This window comes from Cebidichthys violaceus, unplaced genomic scaffold (assembly GCF_023349555.1).
Source record: "Cebidichthys violaceus isolate CVI_PGR_0920_01 unplaced genomic scaffold, fCebVio1.0.p SCAF_13, whole genome shotgun sequence".
NCBI classification, from domain to species: domain Eukaryota; kingdom Metazoa; phylum Chordata; class Actinopteri; order Perciformes; family Stichaeidae; genus Cebidichthys; species Cebidichthys violaceus.
In genome coordinates this window covers 3,157,431-3,180,255 of record NW_027176296.1, presented here as the reverse complement: position 1 = coordinate 3,180,255, position 22,825 = coordinate 3,157,431, and the positions used below count along the sequence as shown (strand labels likewise).

At 42.4% G+C, this 22,825-nt stretch overlaps 1 protein-coding gene across 1 annotated transcript in view; it reads left to right on the top strand.

Annotated features, from left to right (window-relative positions):
• The window catches only part of p3h2 (prolyl 3-hydroxylase 2), a 59,456-nt gene that overhangs the window by 17,658 nt on the left and 18,973 nt on the right, over positions 1-22,825 (top strand). The window lies entirely within an intron of this gene.

Genomic DNA, 22,825 nt, shown 5'->3' with positions numbered 1-22,825 from the left:
TGGTTTGTTTTTGTCAGACCCACCACTTACAGCTGTCATGGCTTACAGTAGAAATGTACACTCATAACAATCCTTCATCCTTGGTTATCCTGCAGGCCTTAGAGAGACTACAGTAGGTATAATTTACTGCCTCACAAGCGGCTTATTCTAACACTTTGTGGGTACATACCTTTGTAGATTGTTCAGTGAAAGTTTTAGCACTTCATACCTGTCACCCCATGCTTTATAATTTAGGGATTGTGTTTTGGGAATAACCTCTATTATGTAAGCATGTTATTATGATGTTTTCATCCGCTGACACATGCATTCAGTTGCATCTGTACCTCCTCAGGCTATCAAAAACGTCAAGTGAGTCTCTTTTTCCAATGACGTGATGGTGAAGGAAGAGAGTTTTATAACTGTGATTATTTCATTTTCTGCCTGTTTCCAGCTATTACTCCTCACAGTGCCACATGTGACACAGATCACAGCAAATTCCTGGCATCGCAGTCACACAATAAAACCCAAACAAGAGAGCTGTCATTGGAATATTGTGTCTGTGGATTTGCGGTCTGCAGTTAATGAAGTTAATGGAAACAGCAGTTGTGACTGAAGGCTGGATGCCGGGTCACATCTCCGTCCCTGATGACAGAGGCAGGAAGACGAGACAAGGGAAGATGTGGCTGATTTCATTCTCAGGGGGTCAGTACGAAGCAGCTGTGAAAAAGGAGGAAATGAGGTCAGCCCCAACTTAGGGAGTCACATTTTTGGAACCACCCACACCAATGACGATGTATTTCTTCAGCTCTTTTCATTGTCTCCCTTTATTTAAATACTTATTTACAGGACACTTGTACACCTGGTTCAAGCTATTATGGTAGTGGTGCTTGGTCGAACTGTCCACAAAGCTTTTGTTTTGGGAGGTCTGGGGGAGTTTTTCCCCTCCAGATTGCTGGGGATTTCCTCTCCTCCCCCAGGGACATCCTGTTATCTGAGCTGTGACTCAGTGGAAAGACCTGCTTTCAGTGACTGGACCATTTCTCCCCTCTAGATTACCACATTTGATTGATGCAGGCAATCTTTCTAATCTAACACTCACATTAAATACCTTTGTTCCATTTTGCAGCATTGTACTTGATGAATTTAATCAGGTTAGGGAATATAGCCATTAACTACTTCAATTGACATTTGTGAAAGGAAATGAAATATAAATCAATCATTTTCTCCTATAACTTTAGCAGCTGTGTGTGGGATGACTCAGGTCTGGACAAGAGGAAATACGGAGGAGGAAATTAATATAACAGCTTGTGGAAGGAAAATCTGAGTTGTGAAACCGTTTTGTGGGGTTCAAGAAAGTTTGAGAGGGTTGAAAATTCAAAGATCATTTCCATCCATTTTCCTCTCCTTATATGTGGCCGGGCTGCAGGGGCAGCAGGCTAAGCAGGGTCTTCCAGATGTCAAAATGAATCTGTTCAGACCAAATCATCATCTGTTCACCCCTATCAGCAGAATACCCTCCAGAACTGTTCATTGAAAATCAATTGAATCACTTGCCAGCCGACAGATGCTGTGATTTTTGTTGGGAGGGCTGTCTCGTCTCATTGGTCTTTGATCTTGACTGAAATATTAAGATAAAAACGCTCTAGATCCCCTGATGATGACTCCTAATGGTATTGGTCCTTTTACGTTTCGTCTTGCGCCACCAACAGGCTAAAATGTCCACTTGCTGAAACTTCCAACATCCAACTTAACTTCTCCAAAGCTAATTATTTTTAAACTAAATCTTGTAGGTTTCTGCTGTTCTTTGAGATATGCGGTAACGAGAATGGATTTCTCTTGTGTTGTACCTTTTGAGTCAAGTACACCCCAGTGAAAGACCTGACCTTTGCCCTTTTAGCCTGGCCCTGATTGATTGTCACACAATGTTTTTCCAAAGTAATTAAAATCGTTACGTCCCGAGAAGTAGAACGATGCTGATTGAAATATAGGCCAGTTGTGCCCGAGGGCCCCCTGTTAAACAGCTGGGCGGGGTGAACTCTAACATCCCTGGCCCGTACTTTGGTTAACATGTTAGTATGTCATTTTCTTCTTCTCTCTATAAAGACTCTCATTAATGCTGTTATTGCACAGTCACACCCACAATGTGCTTTCATAGCGTAGCAGATTGAGTATGTAGTCATGAAGAAAGATGCTGTGACAGACACATTTAAATTATGAGTATATTTCACTGATATCATTGGGATTTGGGGTTTCTTGCGTCCAATAATAGACAAAATTGCATGTGAGTTAAACAGAGTGAGACACAAACCCTTCGTCGCAAACAACAACGTTGCAGCTGTTTGCACCTTGTTTGCCTTCTTCTTGTCCAAAAACTCCAGGTTTATGAGTAAACTTGGTTCTTGGGCCTCCTGACATAGTCTGAATCTTTTCCAAGTTTAGAATTAGACATTTTCCTCCCTTCATTTCCTCCTTCACTTAAAATCAGCACAATGATCAAATTTTCAATTTTGTTGTGAAGGAAGTATTACAGGGGCTTCTCGGGTCTGGACCAGGATGTTGAGATCAATGTGTGTATGTGAGAAATGTGAGTCTGGACTTCACTAATGAATACGTATCGCGCTTCAAGAGACACATTTATTCATCGGATTGAGTTTGTTGATGTTGTGAAGACACGGACTTCAGGGGAATCATTTTTTAAATATTCTGTCAACATGTTGTCTACTGTGTTCAGTGGTTTTACCTCGGCTTCTAAATATTACATTACATTACAGTCATTTAGCAGACGCTTTTATCCAAAGCGACTTACAATAAGTGCATTTAACATTGGTAATCAAAAGAACTACTAGTCACCAGAAGTCATAAGTACATTTCCTTTTCCAAACAAGCATCTAAGAGCATGAAGCAGAGCATAACTCAGAGCCAAAGTACAGGGCAGAAACAAGAAAAACAGTTAGTGCTATAAGTAATACGAATACAATAAGTGCAACAAGCTAGTATGAAAACAATAAGCGCTAAGTGGAGGGCTCAGGGTAGCACTTCCTGAAGAGGTGGGTTTTCAGCCTGCGCCGAAAGATGGGCAGCGACTCCGCTGTCCTGACGTCAGTGGGAAGTTCATTCCACCACTGTGGGGCCAGGACAGAAAACAGCCGTGACCGGGTCGATCGGCCGCCAGGACCTCTGAGCGACGGGGCAACCAATCGCCCCGAGGCAGCAGAGCGAAGTGGTCGGGCGGGGGTGTAAGGCTTGACCATGGCCTTGAGATAGGAAGGAGCTGTTCCTTTCACTGCCCTGTAGGCTAGCACCAGAGTCTTAAACTGGATGCGAGCTCTTACAGGTAGCCAGTGTAGAGAACGGAGAAAGGAAGTTGTGTGGGAGAACTTGGGGCGATTGAACACCAGGCGAGCTGCGGCTTTCTGGACAAGCTCCAGAGGTCTGATGGCCGACGCCGTGGCTCCGGCGAGTAGAGAGTTGCAGTAGTCCAGGCGGGAGATGACAAGAGCCTGGATGAGAACCTGCGCCGTCTCGTCAGTCAGGAAGGGACGAATCCTCCTGATGTTGTAGAGCAGGAATCTGCAGGAGCGTGTAACGGATGAAATGTTTGCCGAGAATGACAGTTGGTCATCCAGGGTCACACCCAGGTTCCTCGCAGTCCGAGTTGGCGTCACCACGGTATCATCAATGTTGATGGACAGGTCCCGGTGCGGGCAACCCTTCCCCGGGAGGAACAGTTGCTCAGTTTTGTCTAGGTTGAGCTTGAGGTGGTGTGTCATCATCCACTTCGAGATGTTAGCCAAACACGCAGCGATGCGCGTCTCCACTTGGGTGTCACCGGGGGGAAATGACAAGACCAGCTGGGTGTCATCGGCATAACAATGGTAGGAGAAGTCATGCGAGCGAATAACAGAACCCAGAGATGTTGTGTAGAGCGAGAAGAGAAGGGGCCCCAGAACTGACCCTTGCGGAACCCCCGTAGTCAGCGTGCGTGGTTCCGACACGGCCCCCCTCCAGGTCACCTGGTAGGATCGACCCGTCACTGCAGATGATTTCTAGGTCTGATATTAGTTAAAGCATCTGTAATCTATATTTTAATATTTACAAACTATTGAACCAAAACTCTTTGTAGTGTCTTTAAGCATGACAGCTCAATCAGCTGACCTCAGGGTTGGGAACGTTAGTCATACCGTTTGTCTGACTGAACTCCTCTTCCAACAAAACTCAAGGAACTGAGTAGCATCAATGATCTTTGATGTGATCCGAGCACCAGCACTTACAGCATGAACTGTGGTTTTACTTTTTAGACTCTAAATGAGATCATTGTCCCTGTTACGCTGGTTAGAGGACCTATTTTGTAAAGACTGGATGCAGAGTTAATGAAAACAAGCTTTAAATTGAAATGGGTTTTATTGATGCTAATATATTGTGGGGGTTTTTCAACTCATTGTCAAATGGCTGGAATTTGTGAGGTTGTTTTACCTTGTTGTTATTGGTATGCTTGGAAAATGTCACTCGCCAACCAGATAATCTGAAGGCAAATTAGTGAAGTAATTCAATTTGGGTTAAGCCTACCAAACCTGATTATTCCTCACCTTCCCCATAATTTTTAAGTAGCCTCTTCTTGGATGGATTTCATAGTGTGGCACATGATGTGATGGTTGCAGTTAATTGTTTTCATTCTTGCTGAATCAGATCAGCTGTGTTTTCAGATGTTATATAGGTAATTTTATAAATCAATCTTCAGGATGTTTTTGTAAAACAAAGTCAGATGTTAAAGAGTGGTTCTGGTGACCACAGTCTGCCAGCTAAAACCAGGATTTCTCTGCAAAAGAAACTGACTTTATAATGAACAGATGTCTAATTCGAGACCTCCTGCGTGTCCTTCTTTGCCAAACCACTTCCTCACAATAGTTTAACAGGGCAGTGAGTCCAGACCTGAAACTGAGACCTTCGAGCCTTTCACCTCTGTAGTTACAGGTGACATCCATCCAACAAACATCTCAAAATACTCACTCAGGGTTTAATAGTCGCTGAGGTCCAGAAGCCTTTCTGTTCATTATTTTAAGTGGTAGCTGGCATTGTTTCCTGCCAGTGTCACAGCCCTGAAAATAGGTTTCTAAGTGAAGTGAAGAGTGTCTGAGCTGCCAGAGTCTGAATGTTCTAGATTCTTTGAGGAAGAGATCCTCTCTGCCTGTTTTGTGGTGTTTCGCAGAAGAAAACTGTTTGTCTTTGCCTGCTTTTGTGCGTTGCTGGGAAGGACATTCAAGGGGTAAAAAATCCTGTGACCTTCTGGAGTGTCAGCGCACATCATTATTTATTCTGCTTGCTAAATTAGACCGGAGAGTCTGTAAGCCCTCAACCCCAGCGGGGAGATTGGGGCTCACGCGGGTGGATATGTGGATACTCACAGTCATGCATGAGCACACAGATGCTCAAACAAACCTCTGACCGAGGTGCACACATTGCAAGACTGCACACACAGCCAGTGGAGCTGATGCAGGTGGGACACATCAACAAGCAATAACTCAGCACACGCATCCTTCTACCCACACACATCTTTCCCACCTCTCTCCAATTCACGCTGATCTCGTAGTGACTCTTGTTTAACCTCAACAGGTAATCTTTGCACATGTTTTTATTTTCTGAGGCGCTCTTTAGAGGAAGGGCCCAGTGTTCGATCGTACAGCAGAAAGTGTGTTGATTTTATTGCCTGTGGCCCAGCATGACCGCAGCAGAAACCATTACCAGGTGGGCTGCTCTCCCATGCAGACTGAGGGTGCAGATGAATATCTCTGTCTATAAGTGTTTCAGGATGGTTGGTACAGATGCATTAGCTGCTGTCAGTCATTCACTGTCATGAGGAACAACACACACACACACACACAGAAACACTTATTCTAAATGGAGTGTGGTGCTGCCAGTGGGTTTTTGTATAATTTAGTCACTATTGGTAGTCATCCAGACAGCCTGTCAATCAATCAGTCAGTGAAGCTGCATTCAAACTACAGGCCTTCAGTGCTCAAGGCCTTTGTGCTGGATTTGAACTTTTTTATATTTACCCCAAGGTTTAATGTCCATCTGCTTACAACATGAACCAAAAGCAATAAAAGCTTTTAAGACTAACAATTTTTAAAAAAGATCTTTTTTTGCCATGCTGGCGTGACTTTATAGGCAGTCCACCTCTCGGTCCTGACTGAAATATCTCAACAACTAGTTTAGTGGTCCCCAGACTTTCCCTTTTGTGCCACCATGAGGTTGACATTTCCTCTAACGGCACCAGCAGGTCACCGTTTTGACTTATCCAGTAAACTATGCCAATATATGCTAAATGGATTGGTGTCACCATGAGGTTCACCATTTATGGCATTGCGGGAAATGTCCATACAACTGTTGAAAGGATTGGTTTGGTATAGACATTGAGGTTCCTTTCAGGAGTTTTCAGCACTTACAGTTGTGGTCAAAAGTTTACATACACTTGTAAAGAACATAATGTCATGGCTCTCTTGAGTTTCCAGTTATTTCTACAACTCTGATTTTTCTCTGATAGAGTGATTGGAACAGATACTTCTTTGTCACAAAAAACATTCATGAAGTTTGGTTCTTTCATGACTTTATTATGGGTTAACAGAAAAAGTGACAAAATCTGCTGGGTCAAAAATATACATACAGCAACATGAATTAGCAATTTTGGTGACTTAGAAAGTTGTGTCAATGAAATGAGCTTCATAGCATGGCCTCTTAACTTCTTGTGAGTGATTATGAGTGACTACAACTGGTGACTTCTCTGAGGCCATTTAAATAGGGCTCATTGGATACAAACGCCCACAAACGCTACAATGGGAAAGTCAAAGGAGCTCAGCATGGATCTGAAAAAGCGAATCATTGACTTGAACAAGTCAGGAAAGTCACTTGGAGCCATTTCAAAGCAGCTGCAGGTCCCAAGAGCAACAGTGCAAACAATTGTTTGTAAGTATAAAGTGCATGGCACTGTTTTGTCACTGCCACGATCAGGAAGAAAACGCAAGCTATCACCTGCTGCTGAGAGAAAATTGGTCAGGAGGGTGAAGAGTCAACCGAGAACCACCAAAAAGCAGATCTGCCAAGAATTAGAAGCTGCTGGAACACAGGTGTCAGTGTCCACAGTCAAGCGTGTTTTGCATCTCCATGGACTGAGAGGCTGCCGTGCAAGAAGGAAGCCCTTGCTCCAAAAGCGGCACCTTAAGGCTCGACTGACGTTTGCTGCTGATCACATGGACAAAGATAAGACCTTCTGGAGGAAAGTTCTGTGGTCAGACGAAACAAAAATCGAGCTGTTTGGCCACAATGCCCAGCAATATGTTTGGAGGAGAAAAGGTGAGGCCTTTAACCCCAAGAACACCATGCCTACCGTCAAGCACGGTGGTGGAAGTATTATGCTGTGGGGCTGTTTTGCTGCCAATGGAACTGGTGCTTTACAGAGAGTAAATGGGATAATGAAGAAGGAGGATTACCTTCAAATTCTTCAAGATAACCTAAAATCATCAGCCCGAAGGTTGGGTCTTGGGCGCAGTTGGGTGTTCCGACAGGACAATGACCCCAAACACACATCAAAAGTGGTAATGGAATGGCTAAATCAGGCTAGAATTAGGGTTTTAGAATGGCCTTCCCAAAGTCCTGACTTAAATCCCATTGAGAACATGTGGACAATGCTGAAGAAACAAGTCCATGTCAGAAAGCCATCAAATTTAACTGAACTGCACCAATTCTGTCAAGAGGAGTGGTCAAAGATTCAACGAGAAGCTTGCCAGAAGCTTGTGGATGGCTACCAAAAGCGCCTAATTGAAGTGAAAATGGCCAAGGGACATGTAACCAAATATTAGCACTGCTGTATGTATATTTTTGACCCAGCAGATTTGATCACTTTTTCTGTTAACCCATAATAAAGTCATGAAAGAACCAAACTTCATGAATGTTTTTTGTGACAAAGAAGTATCTGTTCCAATCACTCTATCAGAGAAAAATCAGAGTTGTAGAAATAACGGGGAAACTCAAGAGAGCCATGACATTATGTTCTTTACAAGTGTATGTAAACTTTTGACCACAACTGTAAGTTATCCCGGGTATAACTTGTTTTTTGTTCAAATATATAATGTCACCATCATCCTGAGAAATACTTTGTGTTTACTGCAAATTAGCAAATGTTAGTGTGCTAAGATGCAAAATATTGTTTTATGAGCCTGGAAGTTTTGAACCAAAGTGTTTCCTTAATAGTTGCATCAACACTGTCATTTTTCTTGCATTGTGTCTTGTTGGGAGTCAAGCTAATGATGGCTCAGCCAAGTGGCCATGGTTGCCAGTATTATAACACATTTCTTTTTAATTCTAATAGCTTGGCTGTTCTTTAAAAACTCCAGTTTCAGTGGTCGAATGACAGGCTTTAAACCACTTGATGTGGGAAAAACTGTATGTGCAGCTTTTCATAATGATTAGAAAGTATATTCCAGATCTGTTTGACTTGTTTGCAGGAAAACATAAAAATAAGGACATTTAACATTTACAGTTAGATTTTATCTAAAGCTTGTCAGTCAATCATATGCCTCATTGAGGTAAAAATCTCAAGGGACGCTCAAGGCTCTATCTCCACAGGATATGAGATCTTTTTCAGAGAGTTGGAGGTGATTATTTTCACCTCCCACAGTGCTTTCGTCTGATAATAGGCCTCAGGTGCTGGTGTAAGTCTGGGGCTTTGGTAAAGCCTGTTTTCTTTAGAAACAGTCACTGATATTTGTAATAGTGTTTTGTGTAGCCTCTGTGATTTATAGCAACTATAAACAACTATAAAAGTAGCTTTTTTTTTACAGTGAAATCTGCTCTCGTTGTTTTTTTTTTCTGTCTAGTTTAAATTGTACTTATTTTTCTTAAACTTTTATAACAACATTCTTTCTCGGTCTCAATGATAAAAATGTCACTTGTTGAGTCTATGATGTGGTGTATATCTCTCACTTTCTCTCATTCACATAAACACTCAAACACGCACATACAGACGCTGTGTGTGGCCAAACAGGATTTTCTACAACAGGAAATAGAATCTCAACAGACAAGCAAATGGTGTAAGATTGTAAACAGACTTCCCACATCTGGGCCAGTTCTCTCCTCTGTCCCTTTTTTCTACCTATCACACCGTGGAGAATTCAGGCCTGGTCTTACGTGGGCTCAGTTTCCCTAAATATGCCCGATCACGGAGACAGACTTTTACTCTTTCTTGAATTTGGCATGGAATGAAAACCAAATGGGCAGACTTTGACTCTACCGGGGACAATTGGTTTCCATTATTCAGCACCCACATTGCTAGAGGTTCTTAGTACCTCTAACAGCAGAGGCATGTGAGGGTTGCCCTCGTAACAAAGAACAATGGAGGGCAGAAGTAAAGTGGAAGCAGCTTTTCATAATGAGAGATGGAAATCCCTGCTGGAACCATATTTAAGATCTCAAGGGAAAAACACATGGAGCATATTATTGCCAGGTCTGAATTTATGATTGTAAGAGATTAGCATGGCTTTAGTATTGTATATTTTTAAGATTTTGACTTCAGATTTTGTAATGTAACTTTACATTTACATGTGCTGGGCCGATGACTCTAAAGTTGCACCAGCAAAGACGAGGCAGCAGCATGACTGAAATTACAAGCAGGATCCAACTACTGACTGTTTCATTCATGTTGTACAAAACCACAACCTTGATTACACAGTGCAGTCAAGCAGTCCCACCCTGCCCTATTATCAGCCCAACACACAGAGTCTCTTTTATGAAGCAAAGCAGTACTGGGCTTTACCACTGTCACTATACTCACCCCTTTATCACACTGGGAAAGAAATTAAGAAAAAATCCTCAGCCGAGTTTTCCACATTTGATCCAGGCTGCTCTTACGACTCTTATGAGTGTGAGGCTTGAAGATTTTTGTGTTGTCTTTTACCCAGAAACAGAGTCTGAAAGGCAATGAGTATCAAATGTGCCTAGAGTTTGTCTGTAGTGGACAAATTAGTGAGGATGCAATGCGGCCTGATGATAAGTAATAAAACAACTAGTGTTTACAGCCATGCTAACGGCTCTGTGAGGCTGTACTTAGGCCTAACGGTGCTTCGAGGTAAATGCTAACGCTATTGTTACAACATGCTCACAATGACAATGCTACCATTTTCTTAATTTTGCTTGTAAGATGTTCACCAAAGGGGGGACTTGAATGTCTGTACCACATTTCTTTGCAATTCATCAAACAGTTATCAAGACAAAACCTCATGGTGGCAAGAGAAGAAAAGTCAGGGAATCATCTACGTCATTAGGATTCAAACTCTGGGCCCCATGCTTATCTGCACAAAATGTCACAGCAATCCATCCAGTAGTCCTTCAGATATTTAGTCTAGAAGTGGTAGACTGACTAACATTGCCCTCCACTGAGCCACGCCACTGGCATTGTAAACAAATATATGATCACCTCGATTCCTAGTATTTTCCTAACCACAATCCTGTCCCTGTCAGCAAGCAAATTATAAATGTAAACTTTAAACTGTTCTGCTTAAAACAGCAGACTCTTCTTAAAAAAACTTTCAAATTAAAAGACTTTGATGTGTCAATCAGGGACCATCGCTCTGATCAGAGTCCCTCCTCATCTATTGGTGGGCTGTAGTTGCCTCCATCACTATGCGTCTTGTGTGAACACCACGGCTCCTCCATCACTGTTTGAGAATGAGAGGCATGCTGCTCCCTGGGACGTCTCACCACTAAGTCATCAGCCTGGCACCCCCACGACCCCTGACCTCAATCCTGTCCGGGCGCTCACAACCAGTCACATCAAAGGAAGAGGCAGAGGAGGGAGCCCCCGTCTGTGCAGGGGGTTGAACAGTAGACAGGAAGAGGTAGACATGCACAGACTTGCTTACTTATTTCTTTTACACATTTAATATCATTTGGATATTACTGTTGTGGAGAACATCTGCTAATAGATATGACATAGAGATGGGTATACTACACACACACACACACACACACACACACACACACACACACACACACACTTACTTGAGTCCTACCATCCTCAGATCTTACTGGATCTTAGAAAAATGGTAATCAATATCATGTGATCTGATCTCGTGTGTGTGTGTGTGTGTGTGTGTGTGTGTGTGTGTGTGTGTCTGTGTGTGTGTGTGTGTCTGTGTGTGTGTGTGTGTGTGTGTGTGTGTGTGTCTGTGTGTGTGTGTGTGAGAGGTTGAGGTTATTTGGACCAAATTCCAGTAAGCATGCTGTGTGTCAAGAAAACTAGATTTGTGTAATGTGACAGCAGCAACAGGAACATTTTGTGTTTATGAAAGGAGTACAAATCACTTTTTTGAGACCTTTGAAGAGATTTACCTCCATCACCCTGATGGTGGTTCTTAATTACCTCCACCAGTTAAAAAGAAAGATTGCTCAAATAGAAATAAACTGATTGGATGGCATGTGGTGGATAAAAGCTTGAGTGGAACCTGTGAAAGCTTAAATGGAAATAAAAAGAATGGGGGAAAAAAAAATGTAGCACTCACAAGTAATTAATTAAAATGACGTCAATAAAAGCGCCTTTTTTTGTAGACTTCCAAAAAAATATAAATTAGTGAAGCCAACAACCTAAAGAAACTATCATTTGTTATAAGGGTACATCTTATAGTTCCTTTTCATGATCAAATTGTATCCTAAGCTGGTTCTAAACAAGTGTGTACAAGGTCTGAAGTATGCATAGAAGTCCCTCCAGTGATCATAGCACACCCAGAATCCAGCAGCAAAAGTGGACTGCAGTCAATAAGCCGTTGTCTGTAATGTCCCGCTGCTACACAGAACGCTATTCGCCAATTTATTCAAAGTTATAAATATTGAACGTGTCCAAAATTGCGCCAAATTTGACAAAGCATTCCATGGGGTCCCCAACAAAACACTCACCAAGTGAGAAGTAGATTGGCTGAGTGGTTCTTGTGATATTCAAAGAACAAATACACAGATAGACGGATGGGCAGAGATTCCTTGCTTCTCAGTTCCATATTTATGAAAATCTAAATATTGTGCAATAAATTGCCAAATTGAGGCCTTTCCCACTTATTGTTTTATTCACATATCTTGTTTTCCTCTCTACAGTAACTTTTCTCGTGTTCTCATGTGTGGACGCACTCATATAGAAGACTTATGGCCACTCGCTCACACACCAGCCGACAGACATGGCCTCTCACACAAGCAAACAAATTCACAAGTTTGGGTTTTCTCACACATGTGTCCACACACTCCGACTCGCAGCGAGTGTGTGTGTGTGTGTGTGTGTGTGTGTGTGTGTGTGTGTGTGTGTGTGTGTGTGTGTGTGTGTGTGTGTGTGTGTGTGTGTGTGTGTGTGTGTGTGTAAAAAAACAGATGAAATGAGGCGGTGTGTTGGAACTCTGACACGGCAGCATGGCCGGATTTTTTAAAACAGCACCCCAGAGGGAAGTGGTGACGGGCTGACAAAATGTCTGAAATGAGTTCTTGTCAGCTTTTTCTCCCAACACTTGCACTAAAAATTGATTTGCTTTCTGTTTCATCTCATTATGTGCAAGTTTCGACTGTTAAAAGGCACTCGCAATAAATCTAAGTTATTGTTGCTGTCACTTGAACACCGTCTGTGCCAAGATCTCCCACTGGGTGAATGTAAAAGTGTGTGTCTGGGTGTGTGAGTTTTTGTGCACTCGTTCGTGCGAATGTCTTTGCTGTTGGACCTTAAATCATTTCTCGGTTGTTGGTTCGGTTTCCAAATATGTCAAGAATGTCTTCTATCCACAATAATGGTTCAAGCCTGTCAGTGCAATTTACACCCAACACTTTGTTCTTACTTTATATCAAGGTTTTCATTCTTACATTCTTAAATTGCCTTACTGAATTTACTGCGCAGGGATTTGTTTTCCTTAATAATAGAGGCTATATTTCTCCATTCCCTTGACACAGGTTTTAATGGTTTTGTTGTTGTTTTTGCTAATTTTTTTTGTCTCTAATGGTCAACACAACATAGAAAGCCTTCCATTATTGTCCTAGATTTATGAGAAGCCAGACGCCAGTCTTAAATAAGCGGTTGGATTTGCTCTGTTATGAAAAAACCCCTAAATCTTCTCAGCTGGGGATGATGCCTCTCTTCCCATCAGTGAAACAATGCCAATGACCAGTAGCCAAGACTGATAGGTGCATGACTTTAAGCAACAGGTGTCCTTTATTTTGATCTAGGAAGAGAAAGGACTGCTAAGACAAGAAACATCAAGTTTTGGTCTCACCACTGCAGCCAAAAGTCACACTACTTATATCTCCTGAGCTGGACTCTTTTGCCTCCTGTTATGTGTTTACACAACCAACCGGAGTCTTCATTTCTCTCCTCTTCTTTGCACTTAAGTAGTAAGCTCTTCTCCCTTTTCTCCCCCCACCATAACATCTGTCTCTTCAAACCCGCAGGGAGCATATCCTGGATCCGTTTGGAACTAAACTGTGTAACTCCAGGAGGTAGCGAAAGGGAGAGACACTTACTATAAACTCCACACCATCTTACCTGTTGAGTGCCTTGGAAGAGGAGGTTTATTTTATAGGCAAGGGAGCCGTTACAGGACCATTTTCTCATTAGAAACACTTGGGCTGGCTCTCTGTGATGCTGAGAGAGGACTCCTGGTCTGTCTATTTTGTAATTTTAACCTTCATGCTCAGCTGTGGATCTGGGTCACAGTCTCAGCACGCATACCACCAGCAGCTTAAGGAAGAGACTGAAGGAGGCACATTCTTCTCTACTTTAGGTAATCCTTAAACTATGCAGGCTTGACTGTTTTTGCTTACTTTCTTGGCCATTTCTTGACATTTTCCTACACAATTGTTTGGAGTGCGCTGGGGGAGGCTTTTGTTTTTCCAGGGCTTGGGGTTAGCGGCTTGATTGATGGGCTGATTTTGTGATGAAACAGGACCGTTCAGTCATTGTTTGATTTAGCCTCCAGAAAAAGGTGGATCCATTACCTCACCAGAGGAGGGAGGATGAACCAGGAAATACTCCTTCAGGGCACTTTAACCTGTCATACTCTAATCTTGGGGAAAAATCTTCTGACACTCAGGGGTTTAAGTCTTTAAGATGATCTTTCTGTCATGACAGCCGACTCACTCAACATCAACTATGCTGATTTAATATTTCTTTGTAGCATGGGAAGTTGCTCGTAAGTGCTCACTTTCATGCGCAATGAACTCTTTATGTAGATTCGTTTCATTAAAAGGACACATGTGTAATGGCTTCTAATAGTTTCCAAATGTATAACTCCCCTGTGACAGTTTGACATATTAGTGATCTTTGCATCCGTTATTGGTTCTCAGATGCATTTCAGTCTCTCAGCATAAGTTGAGTGTTGTGGGCGTTGTGTAATGGCCTTTGTCTTTTAAAAGCAGCTCATTGCTACAACACCAGATTGATTTCAATATGAACAAATATATTTTATATTTCTCTGGGGTATGCGGGGGCCAGACAGGGTGAGAACTGAATGGCTGAATGAATGCTGGCATTGTCTACTGGGACATACACACACACACAACTACACACAGCTCCTCATAGCGTCCTCCTTTGTTCTTTCTTGAAGACCCTGTTGTGTTTGAACTAAACGTTTGTCTGCTTTAGATTTAACACTTAAACACCACATCATGCTCACCTTTTACTTTTTTTACTTAGTGGAAAAGCTGAATGCACCCACGCTCATGAGTGAGAGGGTGACCTTTGACTCCTGTCCTTGTAAATGTGTTCCTCAAATGTGCTGTGCCTCGTAATGTTTCTCTCGGATGTGAAATCATCCCCTCAAAAGGTCGACAACATTTTTGAAGTGGTTTGGTCTCATGTTACCGCCTCTGAGATAGTGGTGACCTTTGAGACAAATGTGTGAAAGGCATAGTTTGACATTTTGGTAAATATTCTTATTCGCTTTCTTGCTGAGAGTTATGCTGTAATTATGCTTCTTATGCTGGAATTATGCTTCTCTGGGCTGCACGAATGTAAACGGGTGTGATTTGATGTGTTTTGTCTATTCTTGTAAAGATTGGGGGTGAAGGCGTCTACAGAGAAGCAATGTCACGTTCAGCAAAACACAAGAAAGAAATGTAGAGAAAATCGGAAACCTTTTTTTTTTGGGACAGTGTAAACAAACTATAATATCTGTGAAACAAACAGGATATAATTTGAATTTAAAGGCACAGAGATTAGGATTTTACCAAAAAAACAATCTATAGACTCATACAAATATAATCACTTATGACCCACTAGAAGTGTGTGGCGGTGTCTGTATCTTCAGAAACAATGCTCTCTGACTGTGTTATTGCTTTTCTTTTCATTTTGTTGTGTTTTGGACATTTGTTAGTGTCAACCTCTATAAAAGCGTAGCCAGATTGTAAGCATGCATCTCAGAGGAAGCTATGAAAATATTGGACACAGCAGAAAAAACGCGGTGAAACGCCAAGCAGTAAGCCTGTTACAAAACAAGAGTGAATCTGGTGTTTGCTTTCACCCTCTGTTTAAGCACCGTAACCTCCCTTGAGCTTCCAAACTGCAACCTTTAACAGCGTAAATGGAGGGAACAATGACAAGATTGACAATGACACTAAGTGCCTTGACAAAAAATGTACACACAGGAGGCTCAAACGTGTGTAGACACATACTCTAACTCTCAGTAAGAAAGCAAATAAGTCTCTTAAAGTGGCAAACTATTTCTTTAAGCTATTGCGGCACACTAGAGGTTTCTAGTGAAAGGCTGACTGCTAGTATCTGTGGCATCCCATGTGTGGGCTCCAGTTCCAGTCTGTATACACCTTTTGATACACACACCACATCCTCAACCAAAGCCAAAGTTAGAGAGACAAAACACAACTGTTTCACATTTCTCGGACCAGTCACAGTGTGTTTTTCCAGTCTTGAAAAAGGCACCTTTATGTGAGTGGAAACTGGTAAAGTGTGAGATCAGAGGATTGTAGCGTAAAAATAAGACGTAGGTCAGTGGGCGTATGCAGCTGTTTTTAGAAGTTTTAGAGAAAAGAGTGTGTGTTACTGTATTTTGGGCAGGAGGGAACGTGAGAGAGGTGTTGGGAGCAGGGCATGTGGGCGGCAGGGGAGGAGGAAGACATTATGGGTGATTTTCCACCTCGTCTGCACTACTTAAAATGTACACACCTTGTGTTTTTGAGATTTCCACACAAAGCTGGCCTTGTCCTGAAACTGCCCAGGAAGCGAGATCAGACATGGTAAAGAGGGTGATGGCTGCTTAAGGATACAGTAGCCTATGTGGTGTCGAGTGGCTTCAGGTTGTGAAGTCTCTCAGTGTTAACTCCCACAAAGCTTAACTGGGCTGTCACTGGAGATGGAGAGGATAATGGAAGAAGTCATTTCCCTCTTCATGAAAATGATATCAGCCACAGTGCAGACACAACTACAGATGTACAAACAGCAGTTCAAGTTGCCTGATCCAGATGAGCTCATAATGGACATGAACTGTGTTTTGATAACTTATGGATTCTGAATCCTGAGCGCCTGTTCCACAGTCTGGGCTCTTTCAGGCCACTGTGGTCAAGTACGTTCACTCATTTTCACCCCTAATCAAAGCTGATTATGGGATGCTTTCTTTTGGATGTAAAATCTCTGCTGTGCTGATTTTTAACACGGATGACTGATGGAGGCTGGTGAAGGAAAGAGCGAGCGCCGTCATGCCTCCTGTGTCTTTCACGGGGTAATGAAAGAGGCTTTTTAAAAGCGACAGCAGTGAGGCTTTTTCAGGCATTCCTTTGACATGACCTTATAGGAGGAACACGCTCTGGCCCTGTGTGGGGCGAGGACAGACAGAAAGAGGCCACTGTGCTGAGCCGTCAGCAGGATGGACAGATGAGAGAAAGAGGGGTGGTGTGACGGAGAGGGATGGAGGACATCAAGGTGGACCACATTTACCCATGACATCACTAAGAGGAAAAGCTCCCCTTGTGTTTTTTCCCACAGCATGTGCTTAACATGTTAGCCATGTTGCATGTAATGTACACGCTGCCCAGCCGGCTGGTTTCCTGACTCGCACGGCAAAAGTCTCAGATACAGTCCAGGTCTTGTGTTAGTGTTATTTGATTTAGCAGCAGAGCAAAAACAAACCCTTGTCTGGATCATTTAGCTGAGATTATCAAGAGACTAATTCACACCTCCAGTGTACAGTATAGACATTATGTGGCCCGTGTGTACAGTAAGCATGCGCTGAAGCAGCTTTTTGTCCATCAAAGCTACTGAGTAAATGAGACGAAAGACTTAAGGGTGCGAAATGGAGTGGTTCATTTGTAGAGTCTGTAATGTTTTCCTGTCCAATTAGCGTCACACATACATCATGAGACCCGTTTGCCTCTGTGGAGTTCAGTGCTCAAGTGAGACAACATATGTGTCCACCACAATGTCGTCTTCTTCATCTTGTCAAACCTTCATCTGATTGGATAGGGGGTCTACATATTGTCTTACAGAAGGGGATCTTCCAGTGTAAACACTCAAAAACCGACCTAAGTTGTTTTCCAGACTTCCAAGAATTTCTGAAGTTCCTTGAATCGTCAATCAAAGTGCTCGCTGTGTGACTTTTTGAAGCGATCCAGAGTGGAAGGAAGTGAGGCGCTCGCCTCATGGGGAGGTAATAAGCCATTTCGACAAACTTTCCTACAGTGTGTTCCTCGTGCCAATGCCTTCCCCTCAGCATAGCTGCTGCAGCCATCCCTGGCAATAAAAAGCTCTGTTTGATAGAGTCAGGGGGCCTTTGCAGCTTTCCTCTCCAGGCAAAAGTAACCCTAATCCGACTCCCATTTGTTAATGATTTACAAGTATTGTGAAATCTTCTCGATCTTCTTTCCAGGCAGATGCTCAAATCCAAGTACCAGCCTCTTAAAGTGCAATATGTTTTCTCAACATTGAAACTCATTATTTAAATGGACCTCGACGGTGAAAACCATAGAGAATTCAATTTTGTCCAAATACAAGCAGCTGAACAAGAACTCTAATAAAGCCCTCAGCACTTAACTGTTGTCAATAGTCTGTGCCTTAGACACAGATCAAGTGGTACCAATGTGTTGAGTCTTGATACCCAACTCCTCTAACACACTTACAGCCCAGCAAGAAGAAACAACCCACAACTAAATGTATTTCCTGTCGCGATGAGATGAACTCAAATAGGAACTTTCTTCTCTTATCATAAAGTTCCCCGTTAATGTTGTGTCTGAAGGGCTTCAGTGTTGTGCTTTGTTATGTCTGTTCTTGAGCCAAAGACAGATAATTATGTGGTTTACATGCTCGTTTGGGGGGATAAATACTTTTATGATGATTATGCCTCAACCCCTCCACTTTGTGACACAAATATTGGTTTAGTGACAGTAAACTTTGCTATTGGTCTGGTCAGGAAAATGACTACTGTGTTTAGACAGGAATAAATATTCTTCTCGTTAAAATACTCCCTGGATTGATACAAACAGACTCGGTGCTCCTCAGACAGATGGCTGTAGTGTTTAGGGCCCAGCTGTGTGGCAAAGATGTCTTTCCTTGTGTTTATAAGTCCATAGTTGTAGATCAGTAGGAACTCCTGGCAGTTATTATCCGTCTACTTTTAAATACAGCTCAGAGTTTCACTTTAATGTTATCTTTCCATCCCTTTCCTTGAACAGTTTTTACAAGCTCAGGTTGAGCTGAAAACCTTTTTTTTTGTTGTTGTATGTCTAATAACGTGACAGTTCCGCCACGGCTGTAACACATTGATCTTTTTAAAGCAGACACCACCTCTCTCACTTTATTGGCCTTAAAACCATTATTGGCTGTACAAGGATGCAGCTATCAAGTTCGCAGATGTTTCAGCTGGAATGTGTTCAATGCAAAGTGGTGCCATACCGTATTGTAGTAAGCCAGAAGCCAGTAATGGTTTAATGCACCTTTTCAGGAAGGGTCAGGCTAAATGGTTTATTTAAATGCAGCTGTAAGATGTAAGAAATTAGCAATGAAGTGAAGTTCAGACTGGAAATGGCTGAAATGGTGTACGTGTATTCTTACAGGTACTGGTTAGAAGATGAAATGTGATCTAGGAAGTCCAATCTGAGTAATGCATCAATGTGTTTTAAGATGCTAAAACTCTGATGTTATCCTCTGTTTGATGATCGTGAGACCAAGTGAATCGGTAATTTACCCGGATGAAGCGCTTGTATACCTTTGATTGGCCAGTACCTTGAATTGTCAGATGACTTTGCATTGCCTTGCAGCAAAAGTTGATTCATATTCAACTCTTTTTGCTGAAGCCCTCTGCCTTGACACCCACACTGTGTCAATGCAATGTTTTCATTAAAGTGAATTAGGGGTTTGTAATTAGTTTGAACACGGGCTTAAGGTGTGGTCTCAAAACGTAATTGTTTGTAGAACATGTTCTTCAACTGTGTGGAAAGGTAAAAGCTTTATTAGCTGTTTCTAACACTTGACGGCCGCCATCATAGAGAATATGGAGGTTACAGCACACGTTTTCAGTCTTCTCTGGAAGATGTTTATATCGTTGTTCACACAAAAAGTGACATAAATACATAAAGACATGAATAGTTGTGTAACAAATGAAAAAAGCTTAAGAGAATCCTGACTCCTTTTTCACCTCTGCACATCTGGCTAATCACACCATGAAGTGAGTCAGAATTTCACATTGTCTGTTTCAATAAGTTACAAAAATTGTTGGACGCAGCTCCCTCCCCAAGTCCTACATGAGAAAGTTGAGTGAAGTGTGGTTTCAGTCACTGTTCAACCATAACTCAAGCACTTTGGTAGGAGCTTACTGAGACCTTAAGACCTGAAGAACACTCTCTTTAACTTTGACATCCTCGCTGCATGCGGATGTCTTCTGATTTATTGCAGCTGTACTAGTGTCCAGTGTTAACCTGAACACTGACCTCTATTATCTTTACAAGAGTTTCCTAAGCTGTAGGAACTCTTTAAACCAGCTTGTCTCTCAAGTATACGAGACTGCGGTTGCCAGGTTTGACACTCGTTGACCACTTATTGCCAGCTCCTCTCTCATTTGTTGTGTGGTAGTTCTGCTTCTGATAAGCCATCTGTGTAACTGTAGGATACGTGCTGTTTGCCACAACTTCATCTCTGCATCTCTGGCGCCAGCTCAAGCTTATTTACATACCTGGGAATCAAGCAGGAGGCCCAGAGGAGAAAAGCATGCAAATGTACATTTGCCTTGGCACTCATCGGTGCTCACATCAAGAGCACATCTCTCGGTGCAGGGCGAGGCGTCGGGGCGGTCCAGCAGCTCTAACACAGGCTGCTGTTTAGGGACGAGGGCAAACTGAGGGCTCAGACTGAGTGGTAGTTATTCACCTCTGCAGGTGCTCCTTTGAAATTCATGTGAGAGGAAAAATGTACTCATGTGGTACAAGATGTACACAAGGTTTGCTTTTAATGGCAGAGTTTTAGCATTGCTGTGATTTTACATCTCACCCAGTTTAATGTCAGAATTCACTGATGGAGTTCAGATCAATTATTTCTGTTGTGTGGTGCTCGTTCTAACATTTTTCAGTTGCTGTATGTGGAGCAAAGTGGTGTGCCTGTTGAAAAAAAATATATTTATTTCATCCCTACCTTTCACTCCTATGGAGAGACGCAGCACAACGGCTCACGTTTTTACAGAAAACAACTTACTTTCCTAGTATCCATTTTCTCCTCTGTGGCAGACAGGAGAGACGAGACATTTTGATTTACCCATACGCTGCTCTTTATAGGTTTTTGTGCTTTCCATGACACTATTCAAAATAATGACAATCTAGCTTCAAACCCATGATTGATTTCTGCTCCGTCACCCTGAGGGGGTGTTTCAACCTTTCACTCTGCTCTGGTTGATATATGAGCATGTGTTTTCCATTCAGAATCTCCAAGCTTGGACTGTTTGGAGTTTTTGACAGTTTGATACAGTACTCAGACTCCAAGAAATCCTCCATGTTGTAGTATTCGTCTCCATAATATAGTAGTGACCACTTGTATGTGTGAGTTCAGGTGTTGTTAAAAAATATGATTGTAAATCTTTTCTCACCCAAGTGGGTGAATCTGTTAGATCTGGTCTTTTTTCTTCTTCTGCTTAACTGTTCCAGATACCTCCTGGACAGGATTTTTTGTAACTTGTTAAATGGAAATTCAAGGTTTTGTGATGGCACAATTTCATATTTTAGTTTCTGTTAAAAAAGGGTCCATTAGGAATAATGTTATCCATGACTGTGAAAACCTCATGATAGAACAGGAAATACACAGTGAGCCTCTAAATGTTCAAGGCTTCCCCAGGTTTTGGGGTGTCTGGTCTCAGGACAATAGATCTGGCTGTGGCAAACCACAGCTGTGTTTGTGCTGGGATGTTGCACTATTCCTCCATTAAACTGGCCTGAGCCAGGTTGTCCCCGAGGGACTGAGGGCAGCCGGGGCCGGAAGAGGTGGAGGCAGGTGAGTGCAAGTCTGTGACTGCAGACTAACTTCCCCCTCACCTCTTCACTCCTTTGTACGCCACAACCGCTGTATCTTTGCTGTTGAGTCTGTGGGAGTCTGGACTAAACATACCAGCGGATGATTATCAAGTTGACTATAGTGTCTTTACGGGGGGAGTTGTCTCTGAATAACCTTGGGGAGCCTTTTTCAGGAATGCAGCAGCAGAGGACACATGTGTGCTTGAGATTGCGCCAACAGTTAGAGAAAAAGAATCCAACCCAAGATACAATAACATTGATTACATCAGCGATTAATGCATTCCAAGTTTTATTGTGTGCTCAAGTGTTGCAACTAGTTTTTTGTTTACTCATCTTTCCTTAATGTGCGTTGTGCAGTCTGTTTCTACTTGATTGTGGTTTACGTCTGCATATTTCATAAGAACTCAGTCATAAAATTGTTTTTAGCGTGGTGCATTTGCTTTTGAATATGCATGTAAGTGCAGCTATTTGTTCTGTAATTGTAGTTTTCTATTTGAACTCTGTCCGTGCTTTTATTCAGTATCGGAGTTGTTCCTCAGCTGTTACATACAGTATTTCATAAAACTGGTAATGCCTTCCACATGAATTGACAAGAAGACCTAGTAAGTGCCCCTCACCTACCCTAATCATCAAGTTTTGTCTCCCTGTGGCTTCAGCCTGGTGATCTGACGAGGAATGCATTCAACTCTTTTGCCTTTTACCAAGCATGTCAAGCTAGGCTACCCCATTAAAGAGACCCAATTGTGTCTCATGGGAGACATTCTTAATGAAGGAGTGGGTTGTTTGTGGGGAAAAAGAATGTCTGCTTCTTCTATCAGATCAGTTTGTGATTTATGAAGCATTGTGCGGACTTTGTGGAAACACAAAGTGCTTTGTTTTTGTATCTACGTGGGTCTGTACATTCAGCTGTTTGAAGAAAAGTTCATTCTGCTCTTGAACTACATATTTTCCAAGTAATGTAGAAATGAGGGAATTCCCAAGCTTTATCTTCTAACTCACCCATGAAAACAAAGCAAAAAGCACAAAGGTTTTCATAACAACAAATGTCTTTCCTGGCAAACATGAATCAGTGCTGAGCGGCAAAACAGAGGGCTGAGTGTGTTGAGAAGCTCTCTCTTTCTCAGCCAGTTGTATTGTTGACAGTCGTGCCAGGCTGACCTTCTCAACTGTGAAACACTGGGAACTGTATTACAATTGCACCTGTTGGGAACATGAAGGATTTAAACAAAGGCAATAATGTTGCTGCAAGAGATCTTTCACAAGAGAGCAAGCTCTGTCTGTTTTCACCTCTCTGAATCTCTGAGTCTTTTATTTCCTCCGCATGTCATCCTCCTCTTTC